Source organism: Phascolarctos cinereus, unplaced genomic scaffold (assembly GCF_003287225.1).
Source record: "Phascolarctos cinereus isolate Bilbo 61053 unplaced genomic scaffold, phaCin_HiC Scaffold_2;HRSCAF=192, whole genome shotgun sequence".
Lineage (NCBI taxonomy): Eukaryota > Metazoa > Chordata > Mammalia > Diprotodontia > Phascolarctidae > Phascolarctos > Phascolarctos cinereus.
The window spans coordinates 346,642,122-346,662,960 of NW_027555625.1; the positions used below are offsets into that span (position 1 = coordinate 346,642,122).

General features: G+C 42.6%; 1 protein-coding gene across 7 annotated transcripts in view; it reads right to left on the reverse strand.

Annotated features, from left to right (window-relative positions):
* Window positions 1-20,839, reverse strand: part of JADE2 (jade family PHD finger 2) — a 197,889-nt gene that overhangs the window by 56,349 nt on the left and 120,701 nt on the right. The window lies entirely within an intron of this gene.

Genomic DNA, 20,839 nt, shown 5'->3' on the forward strand with positions numbered 1-20,839 from the left:
AGGAGAAGCCATTCCTTGGAAGATGTGAAGCCAAGCTTCAACAGGCAAGGGATATTTAGGAAACATATAAAGAACTTCTGGTTTCCATGCCTGCCTGTCACCAACTGGCTATGTGACCCTAGAGAAAACATGAGATAGTGGAAAGAGCACTGATGTGGAATCAGAGGACCTGTGTAAAAATCTCTGCCACTTACTAGCAATACCTTGGACAAGCCATTAAAATTCTCTGGGCTTAAATTTCCTTGCCTAAAAATCTAGCTGGTTAATCTAGATCAGTGGTATTCCTACAGGCTGTGTATTAACTTAGAAAACTACAAATTCACATTATCTATATTATGTTGTATTTTCACTTATTTTGTTAAACATTTTCCAATTACATTTTAATCTGGTTTGGCATCTTGGGAGTTTGATGCCTCTGGGCTAAATGCCCAGTAAGGTCCCTTCTAGCGCTGAGATTCAATCCTTAGCTTTGCTTGGAGTATGCAGTTACCTACTGGTGGCTGTAGATGCTCAGAAAAGTTTCTGTAAGTAGGCCACAACAATCCCCAAGAATGAGAATGACAAACATCCGTCTGGATTGTATTTGGCAGGAGGTAGGCAGATGCCTGGAGATCCCCATCCCCAGGCTCTTCTCTGGGTTGGATTATACATTCAAATAAACATCTATTGAGTACTGGCTGTGCTGAGTACTTATATCCAAGGTACTGGATTGAGATGAGTGATTTGGATAAGATGTGGTCCCTGCCCTCTTGGAATACACCCTCTTTTTCTAGGAGAATACTCTCAGGCACAGACAACGTAATACTCAATCCAAGATAGATTCTCTTGTAGGAACTGGGACTACTAGCTCTTACGTAAACACACACTGGATTTTCCTACTGCTACACCTTTGTTTGGAATGCCTTCCCCTCACCTTTGCTTACCTTAACTCAGACTTCAAGGCCCAGGTAAAACTGACTGACTGATGCATTCATTCATCAAATATGCATAAAGCACAAAAGATGTGTGCTAAGTGTAGTAGAAGAGGCAGCTATGGATGGAATAACAGATAGAAGACCTGGGTTCAGGTCCTGCCTCTTATCCATATTGGCTGTGTTGCAAGCAGGTACTCATCTGTAATGGTAGAAGGAGTTGCCCGCACCAATGAAATCACAGGTCTTGTCCAAATTTTATTTTTGCATACCTTTGTGCTAGGTGCAGGGGAAGATACAAAGCATATAGTTCCTGTTGCTTTCATGGAACTTACAGTAGACTTGGGATGTGAAGCTGGGTAGATTTTCCATCTCAGGGTGATTTTCCCTTCTGAACTTATGTGACTCTCAGGGGCCTCCCATCCTAAGGTGTTCCCTGCTCCTGTAATTATTTAATCACCCACTGAGGAAGGTATGGATAAATGGAGATGTGTAGGCTGTCATGAAGGGCTGAGTGAGGGATCCCATTCAGCAGCATGAGTTTCAAGGTACAGTGGAAAAAGGCAGTGGATTTGGAGAATCAGATGACAAACAAGGAGTGACTGCACTGTGCAATGCACGCTCACATGGTACAATGGAAAGATCACTGGATTTGGATTCTGAGAACCTTGGTTTAAATCCTGGCTCTGCCATCTACTATCTGTGTGATCTTGGGCAAGTCACTTAATCTCTATGAGCCTCAGTTTCTCCAACTGTAAAATGATGATGGATAAGGTCCCTTCTAATTCTAAATTCATGATTCTATGATTTTTCTCCCCTATTGCTGGCTGGGGTCGAGTCAGGCTTGGGAACCAACTTGCCCAAACAGGGAAATCCAACTCAATATTGTGAAGGAAAACAGATACTGAATTGGGAGACCTGGATAAGAGCCCCAGCTCTGACTCCCCCTAACTGTGACCCTAGGAGAGTCACTTAACCTCAACTGACCTCATAAGGCTGCCATGAAGAAAGTGCTTTGTAAATGTAACAATACTGTCGAAGTGTGTTATTATTCATCTTAACTATCACAACACCAGCAGATAGCTCTGCACAGCATCCAGGAAAACTTGGGTTCAGATCTTAAATCTGCCACATACTCACTGTGATCCTAGGCAAGTCATTTCATTTCTCAGTGTCCTAGGTCACTCTCAAAGACCATCATTAGGTACCAGTCTGCATTGGCAGGAGTCTCCTTATTATGAATTCCTTATGAAATCCAAGGAGATCACAGGGTCTGGTCCAAAAACACTTCACTTCAAACAAAACCATCCACCCCTCCAGAGTGATAACAGTGGGAAAGAGCTCTGGACCTAGAGTAAAAAAACCTGATTCTGGGTCCTGGCTCTGCCTTGTGACCTTGGGCAAGTCACCCCCACTCTGGTAGCATGAGTTTCCTTATTTGTAAAATGAGGAGAGTAGCCTTCTCTGACTATCCTCCCAAATTGGGTAGCAGCATCAAATGAGGTAATGAATGGGAAGCGTTCTGAGACTGAGAAGGAATGAAGCCATTATCAGTAAAGCCTGATATCCTGATTTACCAAACTCCATCTCTGTCTCCACTTCTTCCCTCTTCATTCAACTCTCACCTCTCCTCAGTCCAACCTAGCATTCCTGAGGCCAAATTCATTTGGTTTATTTCTCCTGTCCTTTCCTTTGATTCTTTTATAGTTAAGAGCCTAGAATCTAGAGGAACAAATCTTCCCCCATTGATGAACACAAGTTTTTAGACAAAGCTGGTCTGGGTCACAGGGCAATCGCGGGGAGGGCAGATTTGGAGCAGAGAGGCACTGTCGCATCCAACAGTTCCCAGATCTTCTATCCAACATGTGGCTGGTAGGCAGGTGTCAACCTAGACAGGCTGGAGGGACTAGCCTTCAAGTGACATTTCATATCAGGAAGGTCAACAGGTTTGAACCAAAACAGCAAATTCCTGGCCCCTCTTAGCTGTTGCTAAGGTCTGGCCATACTATGCTTCAGAGCTAGAAACAGGTAAATTAGGAGGGGAGAAAAATTCCATCCCATTGAATGTGCACAGCTAAATACAACCTAACAGCTTAAATGCTAGAAGGCCAAGTCTCTCAAAGATGGACACTAATTCTCAAGACATGGAAAACTGACCCTTTTCAGGTCAATTAAATAGAATTGTAAGTTTGATTCCAAAAGCTCCAATTCAGCACAAATTTCAACTCTCACCCACTGTCTATTTCTGCTCAGTTCCAATATAGTGAAAAATAGGTTCGTTATCTCCTCTTTCAGACTCTGAGGAGCTTCCAACTTTTTTCTCCCAGTTTTCCTATCATTGGCACAGTTACTCGTCATACATACAAGTACAGGTGGGAACACACCTCTAGAATTCAATAGGTTCATCTCCCTGCCTTTAAGGAAGGCCACATACAGGGTAAGGAATTTCCATAATCTCCTTTAGTAATTAATTCCAATGTTCTTCATAAATCTTACCTGAATCCTCTAACACTGCCATAATAATAATAATAATAATGATAACAACATCATTTGTATTTTAGTGGTTTATATCAGTTATCTCATTTGACCCTCAACAACTCTGTGAGGTAGGTGCTATGATTTTCATTTTAAATAGGGAAACTGAGGTTCAGAGGGTTTTTTTTTGGGGGGGTATATTATTTAATTTAAAATAAATAAATAATAAATAAGTAAAATAATAAAATAAAATAATAAAAATAAAGTAAAATTTAAAATAAAATAAAATAATTGGGCTTATTTATAAAAAAAAACCTGTGTAAACTGTAAAGCACTACTACAAAGTGAGTTGTGGTATTACAGAGAGCAAAAAGGCTAACAGAAGCAGTGGCAGGTAGGAAAAGGAAAGTACATGGTGTATGTGGTTTTGGGGGTGGGAGACAGGGGGAACTTGCATTATTTGGTGAACTGCAGGTTTCTTCTTTTCACACCATTTTCTGTACCCCAAAGACCCCTTCAATGGCTGGGTTGGCATCTCCTCACCCGGGCCTGCCTGGGCCAAACTCTCCCAAGCAGCTCCATGGCCCAGGAGCCTTTCAAGTTGTATGAGTCACCGGGCTGGATCAGGCAGAGGCCTGGTGGGACCTGTCTCATTGCTGCTGTAGAGGTTCCCCCCCTCCCAAGTTATAGGCCTCAGAACCGTCCCCTATTCCCTTGGAGGCAAGCCCTCCTTAATCATTAACCCTTTGAAGCAGAGAAACACCCACTGCCCTTCTCCAACAGGGAAGCCCAAAGTGAAGAGCTCAAAGCAGCCAGTTTCTCCTCCTGCTCCGTGCCCTGTTTTCTTTCTTCAGAACTTGCCATCTTCAGCAAGGAAACAAGGAATAAGAGCTCAAACGTACATAGCATTTTAAGGGGAGGAGAACGCTTTCATTGCAACCACCCCCACCTCCCACAGCCAGGGGCTTTTAGTCCTGAAGATATGGAGCTCGTACCAGAGAGCTCCCTGCAGCCTCCCACAGCCAGGAAGCACAGCAGACCTTCCCCAGGCTGGCGTTAGGAGGGAGGATGCTCTCTCCCTCCCCCCCACTTCCTGTTTGCCCCTACTTCTGACACTCAAGTTCACTATGTTCTGACCTCCTTCTCTGGGAAAGTTCCCCTCTCAGATACTGTGCCCTACTAGTGCCAGAGGCAATGAACTGATGATGACAATAGCCAACCCGATTCCAAAGGCTTTAAGGATCATAAATAACAGCTCTGGGAAAAACATTTGAGGAACATGGGACCTAGAATGGGCCCCAGAGGCCATCTGGTCTAACCTCTTCCTTTGAGAGAGGAGGAAACTGAGGACCAGAAAAATGAGATGATTTGCCCCTGGTTCTCATAAGTGGTATCAGAGGTGAGATTTGAACCCAGGACCTCTGCTTCTACAGCCAGTGCTTTTCCCACTGTGATGTTTCCTCTCCTTCCTCGGGAATCATCTTGACCAACCTCTTCATTTTAGAGAATGGAAAAACAAGCACAAAGAAGGAAAGAGACTTGCCCAAGGTTACCCCTAGGGAGGAGACCGCAGAAACAAGGGTTTTCTGACTCTGAGTCTAGGGCTCTCCCTCTGCTCCAACACATCTCCAATATAATATCACTTCACAACAGCAATGGGATGTAGAATACTAATAGCAGTAACACATTTCTACAATAATTTCTCTGAAACAGCCTTATGACAAGGGAATGCCTTATTATCCCCACGTGACAGATGAAGAAACTGACGCTCAGAAAGGGTAAAGTGTTAGAGCTAGGTGCTAACATGAATATATAAGGCTTCTGACTCTACCTGTTCAAGTGGCCAGAGATGATAGTCAGATATATCTATGGAAGCAAGTCCTGGGCTTAACCTAATTCCTGTAATTTAGGAATAATGGTTGCTTTTTTTCCCCCTCCAGCTCTCTTCCCACTCCTTGGGGATAGAGGTCTAGGAGGAATACCCATGACTGGACCAGCTCATTTTACGAACAAGGTTCTACTCCCAGCTGAGGGTTTTGCTCTGCATCAGGTGCTAGAGAGAGCTGCTATCTGGGCTAGGGAGAGAGCAAAAAGGAGGGGACCTGGGGGTGGTGGGGGGAGGGGAGGTGATCTGGAGAGAAATGTGAAACTGGACCAAGTTCCTTGGATTCTGCTTTGCTCCAAGTGGAAATTTCTATTACCTGCAATTGTATCTTCTTCCCCTGGCCCCATGTCTGTCACTACCCATGGCTAGCTAGGCTGTAAATTTTTCAGTGATACAGATACCAACAGGCCCCATCAGCCATCCACACCCCAGGGCTGGCAGCCAAGGTGGCTGCCTCTTCCCTGGCCTTAGCATTCAGGTTCCACAGTCAACAAACAGTGAGAACACAGGTCAAATGCATCCTGAGCACAATTAGTCTTCTCAGAATCTCTAGCCTCAGCTTTTAGTTTTCTAAACATTATAGGCTCACCACTCTCCCTGTGTGATGCCTACTGTAGTTATAATCCTCATTACAGTAATAATTATGAGCCTTCAAAAAGAAGGCAGAGTTGGAAGTTTTAAGATGAAAGGTAGGGGGGGATGGGGCAAAATGAAAACTTCCCTACCTCTCCAGACCTGAATTTCCTTCCATAAAATAACACAGCTAGACCAGTCAACTGTAGTACAGAGGTATAAAACAATGGATCTGGAGTCAGAGGACCTGGGTTTGAATCTTAGCTGTATCCCTCAACCTCTCCAGGCCTCAGTTTCTTCATCAATAAAATGAGAGGGTTGCTTCAGATGATCTCTAACGTACTAAATCTATGAATCTATACTATCATCACGCACATACTTCCAGGTTCCTTCTTATTCTAACACAGCAAGAGCAGAACTCAGATGGCCATGATTTCTCAGGTCCATCTTCAAGTTCATTTGAGGCAGGATGGCAAAAGGAAAAGGGGCCTGGACTAGCAGTCAATAGACCCAGGTTTCATTCTTGCCTTCCATACTTATTCTTCATTTGATCTAGGGCAAGTCAAAGCAAATTTTGGCTTGCTTTAAGGAAAAAAAACTTCCTAACAATTAAGGATGTTTGTCAGGGGGTGGTAGGTGGTTCAGTGGATAGTGTACCAGCCCTGGAGTTAGGAGGACTTGAGTTCAAATCTGGCCCCAGATACTTGACACTTCCTAGCTGTGTGACCCTGGGCAAGTCACTTAACCCCGACTGCCTGACCAAAAAAACAATTAAGGCCGTCTGATGTTCAATGGACTGCTTCATGATGGAGTTAATTTCCTATTTCTAGAAATTGTTAACCAAAGGCTCTATGACCCATTGTTGAGGATTTTATAGAGAGGATGCCTTAACTTCTGTTAAGGGCCTCAATTTCTTCATCTCTAGGTGCTACCCAATGGGAGCAGGATGAGGAGGGGATTTTGAGGATCTTGACATTTTCCCAGAAACAAAGAGGTACAACCAGCTTGAGGGCCCCAATCAGGCTAGTATTCAATCCAGCAGTTCTGGGCTTTTTTTACTTCTGGAGGGAGCAGAGAAGGGCTATGCTGGCAAGCTGGTCTTTGTGGAGGTAAGGTGAGACCACAGTAACTTTACTCTAATTGTCCAGTGGCAAGGCAAGGGGTCCTCTTCTCCAGAGCAAACCCCAAAACACAAGGAAGCAGCTTCCTTTCATTTGTTTCCAAGGAGAATCTTGCTGCTTGGCTAAAAGATGCCCAGATCCCATGGTAGTGCTAAGAAGGGGGATTCTAGCTCTCCTCTAAATCTATCAGGAAGATCACTGCCAACTGAGGAAATGGGAAATAGGTTTGAATCCTGGGTCTGCCATTTACTACCTGTGTCACTCTGGGCAACTCATTTAACTCTCATTTCCTCATTTGTAAAACCAAGGGGTTAGACTAATATTCCTTCCAACTTTAAATCTGTTAAGAGACTTGTATACAGTAATAGCAATATTGTTTTAAGTACAACTTTGAGCAACTAAGTCATATTGACTATTTTTTTTTAGTTTTCAACATTCATTTTTATAGGATTTTGAGTTTTAAATTTTTAAATTTTTCTCCCTCCCTCCCCTCCCCACTTCCTAAGACAGCATGCAATCTGATACAGGCTATACATGTACAATCATATTAAACCTATTTCCACGTTAGTCATGTTGTAAAGTTACCATGTTACCAAAGGGAAAAACCACAATAAAGGAAAAACAAAACAACCCCCCCCCAAAGAGACAGAAAACAGTATGCTTCGATCTGCATTCATTTTAACTTTTATAAACATCCACACTAATAACAAAGGTCTTATGAAGGAAGATACTATCTGCATCCAGAGAAAGAACTGATAAATAGAAGTATGAATAGAATGATTTTACTATACATACATACATATGTATGTATGTGTGTGTGTGTGTGTGTGTGTGTGTGTGTGTGTGTGTGTATACACACATACACATATATTTGTATCTAATGGCAGCCATCTCTAGGGCAGGGGGGTGGGGGGAGAAGGGAAGAAAAAAGAAAGTTACATGATAACTTTACTATATATTTAAAAGCAATAGCAAGTTGTACATAACAGATTTGCAGTTTCATTTGCAATCATCTTTTTTTTTTATTCTACTGTTATGGAAATGCTTGCTTTATTTCATAAATTAAAAATAAAATGAATAAAAAAATCAAAAGAAAACAAAATAAAAACCAAAACCATAACCTATCCAGGGGGGTGATAGGAACGGAGACTGGATCTTATAGGATACAATGGAGGAGGGGGATGCGATGGTTATGTTCATATATCTAAGGTACAGTCACATGGAAGAGGGATTAGATTTGTTTTGCTTCGCCCCAGGGGGTGAGACTAGCAGTCATCAGTGGAAGTTGGAGAGAGGACAATTTTGGCTTGCTCTAAGGAAAAACTTCCTAAAAACTAAGCTGTCTGAAGCTTAATGGATTCCTTCAGGATGGGGTTAGTTCCGTATTTCTGGAAATGGAGAAGAGGCTCAATGACCCATTGCTGGGGTGTTTTGGAGAGCATGCCTTTTCAGGTTAGGGTTAGCCTACTTGATTTCTGAGTCTCTTTCTTCAGAGGTGACCTCTGAGATTCTGTGATTACATGACTCTGCCGAACAGGAGCTCACCTCCACTGGACAGCGGCAAGAAGGGATGGAGAGGAGACCAAGGCTGGGAGAAAAGGGGGGTGTGAGCGAACACTTAGTGCCCACACATCAGGCCTCCCCCAGGATATCTGGATATTCCCCCCTGGAATCTCATCCCAATGTAGACTGACTCAGCTTTTGATACTCAGCACCTCCATTCCCTTTCCCCTATTATTGGAGGTCAGAGCACCTGACTTCTCCCAAGGCTTCCCTTCACAGAGGGCTGGCATCAGAACTATCCAGGCAACTCTATTTTCCAGCAGCAGCTCTGCTTACTTTTGACTCCACATATACATTAATCTTCACACTCCCACCCCCACCCCCCGGCCTTTTTTAAGCTTCCCAGCACACAGTAAATGCTTAACAAATGTTTATTGAATTAAATCCTCAGGAAAGGGAACAGACCAAGCTGCATACTTCCCCAGAAGAGGTATCTCTGGAATGCTCAGCCTTCAGGAACCCTTACAAATCAGAGCAGACTCTCTAAAGGCCTGGATCAATCAATCCATTGATATGCATTTATTAAATACCTACCACGTATATGCTGCTTTTGTTTTCCCCAAAGAATCACTTAGCAAAGGCTAGGCACAACACCCTCTGCCTCTCTTCTTGTCTATCCCAATCCATCTTGCTAGATGAATCTTCCCAAAGCAGCGTTGTAGCGGACAGACTATAGAACTTGGAGTAAGGAAGATCTGAGTTCAAATACTGCCTCAGCCTCTGTGACCCTGCAATTTGTGTGACCTCTCAGACTCAGTTTCTTCATCTGTAAAATGGGGACAATGATAGCATCTAACTCCCAGAGTTGTAGTGAGATCAAGACACAAAAGGTAAAGTGCTTTGCAAACCTTCGAGTACTACATAAATGCCAGCTATTATTTTTATTATTATTGTTATTAAAAGGGGGTTACAGTAGCACCTACCTCACAGGATTCTTCTGAGGATTAAATGAGATAATACACGTAATGAACTTTGTAAACTTTAAGTTCCTATTATAATCCCCATCATCATCATCGCTGCTGTTGTTCCTTTGCTCACACTGCTTTACCCCTACCTGAAGTACGCTCACCCACCTCTCTGTCTCTCCTATCCTGCTGTACTGTGACTTACTGTAACTTTTAGTATGGGATCACAGGATCACTGATCTAGAACTGGAAGGGGTCTTAGAGGCCATCTAGGACAACTTCTTCATTTTACAGATCAGGGAACCAAGATGCAGAGGGATTAAGTGATTTTCCCAAAGACGTGGCTCCTCTTTCCTCAGGCATCAGTGAAGTTATTTGACAGTTTCAAAGAGGCCCTGTAGGCCCTCTTCTTGGGGCCATCATGAGGTCTGGCCATCTTTCTGGCCAAATAGCAGACAGAAATATGGGAGCGAATAGGAAAGTTGTTGACTGTCTCCCTCTTCCTCTTTTGACACTGGACAGATATAAATGGCAAAGGTGAGATTTGACCCTCCTACTTCAAATCCAACATCCTTTCTACTGTATCATGCTGTTTGCTGTGAGTCCTGTCTCTGTGGAAAAGGAATGTGTCCTTTCCATCCTTATTTTCCTTAAGTCCTGAAGTCCAGCAAATGTCTGCTGATTAGTCAGTTGGAAGACTGATAAGAGCAGAACGTGATATGGGGGGGGAAGCCTTTTTCCCCTCTCTCCACCCCCTCCCCCCACCAAATTCCTGACACCTTAATTCCATGTCTGTCTTGCCTCTCCCCTACCCTCAGTCCTTCTCACTATTACCTCTTCCCAGCCATGGTGACACTTCAGGCTGGGAAGAAGACAATGGAGTCACTGTTATACCATAGTTTTTAAAGGCCAAACCACTAGCACACTGAGCTGTATCTACACGTTAGGGCAAAGGGAAGCCACTGCGCTTGCCAGGCAGGAAAGAATTGGCCCCAGAGAGAAGAAGGGAGAGACACCCCTGGGGAAGGCCTTTGAAAGGCTATGGGAAGAGGAGGACAGACAATGACCCCAGTCCCAGGCAAGGGATTCACTGACTAACTGTTGGACACACTGACTCCTGATTCAGACCAGTCTCTACACCACAGCTCAGGCACTCCCACTCAGTGAACAGAGCAGTAAACAGCTGAGACGAGAACCCGAGGTGTGAGCATTCATTCCATAGCTCTCTCCAGGCTGGCAGGTTAGGGCAATTCCATGAGTCACTCCACTACCCACCCACCAACCTCAAAGGCTCTCCCCCTAGCAAAAAAGGCCATTGTCCATAATGACGCACCCTGTAAATGCATCCTTCTGACTTCGGAGCTAAGGCTGTCACTAGTCAAGGGAACAGAAAATGATTCAACTACCAACAGCAAATAGGGACTAGTGGACCTGGGCGCTGTTTAAAATTCCAGATTCATCAATAAGCCTATCAAACTTGAGCAAGTCACCTAATCTTGAAGAGCCTGAGTTTCCCCAAAAGAAAAATAGGAACAACAACCTTTGTACTGTCTATCTCACAGGGAAGTACAGAGAGGCTCAAATGACAGGATGAATGGGAAGTCCATTTATAAACTGTAAAGTACTGAATAGACATTAGGTGTTACTATTACTTGTTTCCTGGCAATAGTACAGTTTCCTACTACTTCTACGGGACTGATGAGAGGGACTGCACAACTTAGGATACGGGGAATGTCAGAGCCACATGCCCCCATGTAAGTACATATTAAGCCCCTTATTCTTTATGTTCCCAGAATATCTTAATTTTTTAAAAGGTTTATTCTATTTTTACCTCATTTTTATTGGTATCTTTTTTTATGTCACTCTATTTAAGATATCTCGCCTCTCTCTAATCAGCAAGCAAACACTTGTAGAAATGGGGGGGGGGGGGAGAAGTTCAGTAAAACCAACTGACCCACCAACCTAAACTGACAGTATAAGCAACATTCCATAGCCATATCCTGCCACTCCCCTCCCCCTGCCCCACCAACTCTTCTCTTCTTCTTCTCTTCATAGAGAAAGCAGGAAGGGGTAACAAAAGCTACAACGCGGACACTAGAATTTCCTATAGGCATGCCTCACTTTATACAATGGATGTGTTCATATGAGGTCAAGTCACGTGGTAGCAAATGGAATTCCTTCGCATGGAATCACAGTGTATTAGAACTGGGAGGTACCTTAGAAGTCAATATTATAACCCCTCCTTTTTCAGAAGAGGAAACTGAAGCCTGAAGAGGTTAAGTGAGTCAGTTGCTCCAACAGCTACTAAATGTTGGAGCCAGAATGTGAATTCAGGTCTTTTGACCTCAAGGACAATGTTTTTTTTAATACTATATATTCTGGTGATTTACAGTGTTGAAAATGGTCAACTCAGTTCAAATATTTACTGAGACTTATTACATGCACAAATGCTTATGGAACTTTGAAAAAAGATGTTTTGTGCCTTTTTATAAAGTGAAGAACCCTTCTGTTGTAGGGGTAGTTCCTGCTCCTCACTTTAACTGATCAGTTTTCAAAGTCTGAATGTTGATATGCAGGTTTACTTAAAGTAGGGGCCTTTTGTGTATTAATTAGCAAAAGCTCAGTTTGGGATGTCTGTCTCTGTTACCATTCCACTGTTCACAGGTCCAGCATGCCCTAGGTTTCTGTTCGCCTCTTCACAGCCTGGGATACAGGGAGCCTGGTGCAGAGATGGGCCTTATCTAATCAAAAGCACAGGGAGTCTGGAACCTCCTTGTATGTGTACGCCTGATTCCTTCACACCAACCACTGGGCCACACCATTGACTACTTAATGCCTACTGCCTGGATGTGAGGTCACACAATGCCCACCTTCTTCTAAACATAAACGGTTTCTGCAAATGCACTTTTAGAAAATTTAGAGCAACTAATTATTACCTGATATGCCATCCTCTGACACCAATTATCCCTGAAGCTTAAGATTAAGCCCTTGAGAGACTATTTTACCTTCTGGCGTCTTTGTACAGAGCCTCTGCTTTCACTGGGTGCTTTGGGGAATGGTCAATAACCAAAATGCCCTTCATCCCAATAGCAATGAGGATTGTGTGGCCATTGCTGAACCAAAGAATTTCATCAAGAGAGCTGGTGTGAATTCTTAGCCCTTCCCTGTACCAACAATTCCACTATCTCTCTTTGTCTAATCTTCTTTCTATGAAGACTTTAGGTTTTTTTTTTCCCAGGGCTTTCTTCTCAGACCCTAGCCTTTAGAAACAAGGTCTGGCATATGTGGGAAGCAAGGGTTCTTAACAATTTTTTGGATCATGGGCTTCTTTGGTAGTTTTTTGTGAAGCCTTTGGACCCCCCTTTCAGAATAATATTGTTAAATGCATAGAAAGGCATGGAATGACTTGCACAAAATGATGAAGAGTTAAGTGAGCAGAACCAACAGAACATTGTGTATGGTAACAGCAGTATTGTTTTAAGAATGACTTTGAGAGACTAAGTCATTCTATTATAAATACACAAATTAAAAATAAAGGGCCCTTCATGAAAAATTCTTGGACTAGAGATATACTATGGTAAATTCTCAGCAACAGTTTCCAATCTTGTACAAAGTGACCAACTCAAGATCCACCTCTGAAATCTTCTAGAAACACAGAGCCTCATGCAAACAAGCAGAAACTTGCAAGAGAACACTACTTTAGCAGGGACATGAGGTACTTATAGACCCACCTTCTGTGGCTCTAGCCCAAGATGCTAGCCCAGAAGGAAACACACAAATGCATAAGGGCAGATGGGAAAAGACCGAGACATCAGATGCTCCATGGCAGAGTTCTGTGTTGCAAAAGACCCAAATATCAAGTTTTCCTTGGTACATTCTCTTTCAGGGTCATGGCTTTGCAACAACCTTCTGGTTTGCTAGAGGAAGGCTCCAACTCAAAGAGTTTGAAAGATGAAGATGACTATCGTTGAAGGAGCTGCAGGAGGACAGGCACACTAATTCACTGTTGGTGGAGCTAGGAAATGGTCCAACCACTCTGGAAGACAATTTGGAATTCTATCCAAAAAGTCACTAAACTGTAGAAACCCTTTGACTCAGCAATAATACTACCAAGAAAATATTCCAAATTGCTCAGATAGAGTGGGAAAGGACCCAAAAGTGCACAATATTTATAGCAGCACTTTTTGTTGTAGCAAAGCACTTTAAATGAAGGTGATGCCCATCAATTGGATTAGTGGCTGAACAAACTGTGCACCCCACTTGGGTACCTTCTTCCCCTGACCCCTTTTTTTCCGCTTCCTTTTATGTGTCCTTCCCCCTATTATAATATAACATGATATGGTATATGATATGATATGATGTGATGTGATAGGATATATGATACAATATGATATGATAGGATAGGATATAGGCTCCTTCAGGGCAGGGGCTGTCTTTCTGTTTATATTTATATCCCCAACTCTTAGAACAATATCTGGCACCTGGAAGTTGCCTAATAAATGCTTGTTGATTTGTACTTCTAGTCTACCACTTCTCTCCCAAAAGGGAGGAAACACGATTTACCATCACTCTTCTGGACCCATGATAGGTCACTATTGATCAGAATTCTAAAGTCTCCAAAAGTTGTTTTCTTTTATGTTATTATAGGCTTCATGTAAATTGTTCTGGTTCTACTTAGCATCAGTCAATACATGTCTTCCCTAGCTTTTCTGAATTCTTCATATTAATCATTGCTTACTTTACAATAATATTCCATTGCATTCATACGGCACAATTTGTCACTTAACTCTGTAGGGTGGATGTAAGTTACAACGCAGATGCCAATCTGCATTGGTAGGGGGAGTTCTTTATCAGAGGAGTTTCTTATACCAGTATAATTCCTGACAATTCCTTGACAAATCTGACACTTTGTGAACCTGGACAAGTCACTTAACTCTGTTTGCCTCAGTTTCCTCATCTGTAAAGTGAGATGGAGAAGGAAATGACAAATCACTCCGGTATCTTTGCCAAGAAAACCCCAAATGGGGTTACAAAGAGTCAGACATGACTGAAACAACTGAAAAACACATGAATAAAATCATAGGCATAGTATTTTAAAAAAAAGGAAATCTGGATGAGAAACATTGTCTTTTCAACGTAGCAACTAAATGCCTGGTCACATGGTCAGCAAGCAGAGCCAGCAGGCAGCTGGGGATCAGGCTTTGTCGCTCACAGCTCTAAGGGAAAGGCCAGCCATCAACTTCTACTCACTGCGCTGCTCAGGCTGGGTGACCTCTTCATGACTTGATTCACCAGCCAAGGTAGAAACCAGCGGCATGTGTCCAGGAGCTCACCTTTGCAAATAGTTTTCTCCAAAGATTTAGTTACAGGGTGTGTCTCTTTAGCTTTCAGAGCTTCTTACTAAGCTCGTTTCTCAAGAGGTTGCCTGCATCCTTAACTTTACCATCTGCTGGCACAGGCTCAGCTCTTCTTCACTGAAAAGTTCCCATCGTCAACCTGGGAATTTCTCAGCAGGGTAGGAGGAGCAGTGTAGTACAGTGGGAAGCAGAGTGACTATGGAGTCAAGGACCTGGGTTCAAATCCAGCTTGGAAGCGTATAGCTTACATGACCTCGAGCAAGTCATTAATCTTGCCCAGTCCCTCTCTCCTCAACTGTAAAAGGAGGGGGCTGGACTGAATGGCCTCCAGCTCTAGACCTCTGTATGATCCCACGACCTTTCTCCAGGACCCTGCTTGTGTGCCGTGGCTATCTGCCAATTTTCCTCTCGTTGTGCTACAGGTGTTTTTCCAGAATCAATCATGAATCCTGTTACTTTGCTCTCACGAGGTTCCTCTGCCTAAGGTACTTGTCCTCAGAACCCTGCATCTCCCCTCCCTCAGCTCCCTTCTCTTGCATCTCAGGAGATAATATTTGCGTTCTTTAAGGAATTCCAGAAAACAATTAAGATGTTATTTCAAGAAGACTGCTTATTATATGAAATAACTATTACATAGTGATTACAGCCTGGAAAATAGGCTTGGAATCATATGTTTTTAAATGTCATTAACCTCCTTCATTCCCCATTTTATTAAGACCAAATGAAATGTGCAGTTTAGAGCTGTCCTTTGAAGTCTTCGGGCTCCTCCCTGTTCTACCTGTCCTTCATCTCTAAGGGTAGGGGACTTCAGCCAGTTCTTCTGGCCTCTGCTTCTGCTTCAGGCTCACTCCCAAACCCCCTCCCAGGACCTGGGTCATAAATAAACATCTATGAGCTCACCAAAGACTGTGCAATGGATGGGAGATTGATAATATGGAATTATGCAAGAAAGTCATTAAATTCTTTATACCCTTCGACCCAGTGATCTCACTACTAAACTTGCCAAGGAGACCAAAGAAAGAAAACCCCATATGTGCCAAAATTTTAATAGCAGTACTTTTTATGGTAGGAAAAAACCCCATAAAACAATCAATAACAGAACAAAAGTGGGTATGTATAGAGCGGGGTAGTGGCTGAACAACTGTAGCATATGAATGCAATGGAATGTAATTTCTCCACAAGAAATGATGAATGAAGAATTCAGAAAAAAAGGAAAACTTTTATCAACTGACGTAGAGATAAGTAAAAGCAGAATCAGGAAAACGATGCATAATGACTACAATAATATAAATAAAAACAAGGCCACTGAACTCATGTTAAAGGCAATAATCAATCAGTCCCTGAGGAGAGATGATGACACAGCCTTCTCTTCTCCACAGGGCTGGATTATGGATGCCAAATGTCAGCTGAGGTCACTGTATCATTTGGTTTTACTTAAATGTTCTTTGTGAAAAGGAAGGGTTTGGCCATGTGGTTAAAAAGGAAAAGGAATCAGGAAATATCTGTGATGGGATCAATAAAACCTTTTTAAAGGAAAAAATTAGATGGCAGAAAGTTTAAAGGGATAGCTAACCTAACTGAATGGAAAGAATCAGGATACAAAAAGATCTCTGTCCTCTGCTTGAATAGGGGGCACAATCTAATAAGATGAAAAATCATGAGATTGCTAGGACTGGTTAGACAATAGTTCGTAGGAAAAAAATCTATGGGTTTGGATAGACTGTGAACTGAATGAGTCATTGGGGCAATATAGCAGCCAAAAAAGGCTAATGCCATTTTGGGCAGCAGTAAGCAGAGTGTACTGTCTGAGGCTAGGGAGGCGGGAGTTCCAGTGTATTCTGACAAACTTTCTCAGATTCCAGCACATACTAAAGATCAGTACGAGGCATCTTTGAAATTATCCTCCTGCAAGCAGATCCCCTAACTCAGCGAATGTGCTGATGGGTACATGGGACCCAGGATCACAGAACACCACAGTCAGAAAGGACCTTAGAGGTCATCCAATTCAAAGTCCTCAATTTATAACATGGAGAAATTGGCCCAAAGAGGGGAAGGGACTAGCTCACAGTTATATAACGCTTTAGTGGATAGACTGGGATTCCAATCCAAATCTCCACACTCTCAAGGCCCAAGCCCTTCTCACTTTATCATGCTGTCTTGAGAAGACAGTACACAGATGAATAGCTGAATGAATGTGGAATGAAGACATGAACACTGACAGTTAACATGTCACATACATATACTCAAACATATTCATTTATTCAACACAGAATTACAGAACCCGTATGAATTCCCAGGGTGGGTGGGTCACTGTGGGAGCTACAAAGATGAATAAGAAACCATCTCCTCGTGGGGCAGCTAGGTGGCAAAGTGGACAGAGCATGAGCCCTAGAGTCAGGAAGACTTGAGTTCAAATGTGACCTCAGTCACTTTCTAGTTGCATGACCCTGGGCAAATTACTTGATCCTGATTGCCTCTTAAAAAAAAAAAAAGAAAGAAAAGAAAAAAAGAAACCATTCTGGGCCCAAGGGCACAAATAAGCAGAACATAGGCTAAAGGATTAAGTGCCATAAGAGTTGTATAAACAGTACTATAGGGATCTGCGGGGAGAGTTCGTTCCAACTCGGGAAGAACATAGAAGGGCGTCATGGAGGAGCAGCTATCTGAAGGAGACCTCGAAGGATGGATACGATTTGGATTGACTGAGACCAAGTGAATGAGGAAGGGGGGAACATTCGAGGTGGAGGTGATGGAATTAGACCACTGGCTCCCTGACGGTAGTAACTATGGATTCCTCCCACCTCTATCCTCCACAGGACTTGACAAACAATGAAATACACATTAGGGTTTTGATAAACTGCTGAACTGAATGACTCCAAACAGGTACTGCCCAATGTTGGCGTTGTCTCCAGCTCTAGTCCCTTGTTAGGGAGACACCAATCCTTATGGTATCTTAGGCCAGAAGCTGCTTAGACTAGGAGAGCCTCTAAGGTAGGGGCTATAGGTCAAGCAACCTAACCTCCTGTAGCTCTGCCTATCCCCAAAATCCAATGGCTTAGAAATGTTTCCCGACATCCTTGTCACTCCTTGGGGAGAGCATCCAGAAATAGTCTGAGCACCTTTTATTATTATCCACACGGTTCTCACTTCTCTGACTATGAAATATGGATGGCCTCAGCAAACTATTCAAAACAAGGGAAGATCCTATGAAACAGGGCAGAAAACATTAGACTAGGAGTTAGAATAATCTTGGCAGGAACTGTCTTTTGCCTCTTTTTGTATCCCCAGGGCTTAGCATAGTGACTGGCATCATAATAGGTACTTAATAAATGTTTACTGACTGACAAGACAATCCCCTTATTTTACAGATGGGGAAACACTGGCCCAGATGGGGAAATTAACTTGCCCTGGGTCACAGTCAAGATCGGGCCTGACTCCTAGGACAGAGTGTCTTCTACTATACCTCAATATAAAAGCATTTTAATAAGTTAAATGTGCTACCTGGAAAAGGAAGACCTTGGTTCAAATTGTCCCTTAAGCTCTTATTAGCTGTATGATCCTGAACAAATAACTTAGCCTCTCAGCCTCATTTTACAAAAATGGGGATAGTAACACCTTTCTCCAATGACTTTTGTGATGACTGAATAAAATAATGCATTTTACATAGTTCTTCACAACCATAACATGCTATATAAATGTGAACCAATGATGATGATATATGTTAAAATTATCTATGTATGTTTTTTATCCCATTCTAGACCATAAGCTTGCTCCATGAAGGCAGGGAATTCTTTTCTGAACTTTGAAGAGTTCCCCACTTAAATTAATCCCATAAATTAGGTGTGATTAATAAATATTTGTGGTTGAATTTATTAACTCTGGGGCATGTTTGCTTAAGGTGTCAGTGAGAATCCTTCAGGTTTCTTGTTTAGGGAGGATGACAATGGAGAAAAGAAACCAAAGCTCAGACATGAGTCACCGGAGCTGGGGATGCTGAGGATAAATGGGAAGAGTAGGGAGAGTGTCTACCCCACTGTAGAAAGCAGAACAGCTAGGAAGGAGTAATACTGAGAAAGGAAAAAGTGATGAGACGATTATGATAAATGGTAAGAAAAGAGATGGTTTACTTTGAAATCTATGTCCCTGAAGGAAAAGGGAATTTATTTACCCAGAGCTCAAAATTTATTTACTCCAAATACCTCAATCTTACAGATGAGAATCTGGGGTTCAGAAAGGGAAAGAGATTTTGTCCAAGGTCACATAGACCAGCAGCAGAAGAGCCAGATGAAAACCTCAGGTTGCTATCTACCAGCCTCTTTCCTACTCTGCTTCCTTTTGCTCTTTTCCTGTGTCTCTGCCTGTTTAAGAATAAACCTGACTACGTTAAAAAAAAATCGCTGGTACTTTTTTGTAATGGCAAAAAAAAAAAAAACCAATCTGTAAACAAATTAAGTGCCCATCCACCAGGGAACTACTAAACAAATGGAGGGACATTATGTAATGGAATCTTACTATGCCATATGAAAAGATGAAAAGTAAATAGAAGCATGAGAAGATTACTAAGAACTGATGGGAAGTGAAGTGAGCAGAACCAGGAGGCAGCCAAAACAATGACTACAGTATAAATGGAAAGGACAAAAAACCCCACCCAGATTGAGTGCTCTATAAAGAGATGAAAAAATGTACCTCCCTTCCTTCTCTGTAGAAGTAGAGGAGAGAGGTTTATGGATGTGGAATACTGCTTGTATGGTCAGACTGAGGTGTTTATACACACACACACACACACACACACACACACACACACACACACACATATACACCCCCCCATTTAGTTAATACATATATATATATATACACACACATATACATACATACACACATAACTGATTTAGTTTAGATATATTATACACACATACACATACTAATTTTTCTGAACTGATTTTCTTTCCTATTCTCATTTTTGTTCTTTGTTATAAGGGATAGCTCTCTCAAGTAAGGAAGGGGTGACAATGTATTTTATATGAAGGTGACATGAAAAAGAAAGAAAACATCAGCAGGAAGGAATGCTGCACAAAAATACCCAACAAAGGGCTGGGGTGGTGTCTGTTGTAGTCTGGTCTTTTCTTTGCTTTCCAAACATACCAGACTCACATTTGCCTTTGTACCTTTGCTCCTCGTGTCACTGCTTAACTGAAAGGCTCCCTTCCCAGGCCCAGGCCCCAACCCTCTTTTCTGCCTCTCTAAACTTCTGACTACCCCTTCAAAGCCCAGCACAAGCCTTCCTTACTCCAAGAAGTCTTTCCTTCCCACTCTTACCCCTTCTGATCTCCTGCTCTAAGGCCCTACAGCAACAGTCTCCCTATGGGATCACAGAAGCTCAGAGCTGCAAGAGACCTCAGACATCATTGAATTCAGCTCCCTCATTTTACAGATTAGAATACTGAGGCCCAAAGAGTAACTTGGCTAAGACATGCAGTGGAAGAGTCAGATGAAGCCAGGTCTTGTGACACCAAATCTGTAGCTGAAGTTTGTGTACTCTGAGGGTTTTCTGTATGCTGTCTTTGTCTTCCCAGCTGAACTGTGCCACAAAAGCAGGGAAAGTATGTATAATTGTCACCAACATGCACTTGCCTTCATCTTCCCTCCCACCCTCCCACCAAAGATGAGTCAATGTACACGGTAGACACTTATTAAAGGTTTGGTAATTAACACAGACACAGACACTGTGACACGGCCAATGGCCACATGCTGTTCCTGTTCCCTAAGAGGCAGACCATGGTGTCCTGTCGTTATATTAGTAGTGGCCACGACAGTCACCACCATCCTCCTCATCTCCAGATATAGTCTAACCAATGAAAAGCCTGGGGCATACTGGATGGGAAATAGGCTAAAGGCCATCTTTTGTCTCCTTTCTTTCTTACCCAATTACTACATCAGGTCATTGCCCATTCTCTGCCAGAGTCCTCAGAATCATGACCCATGAACTTTAAGCAACTCTTTACAAAGAGGTCTTAGGGCTAACAGTTAGGATCAAAGCTCACTTATTCAA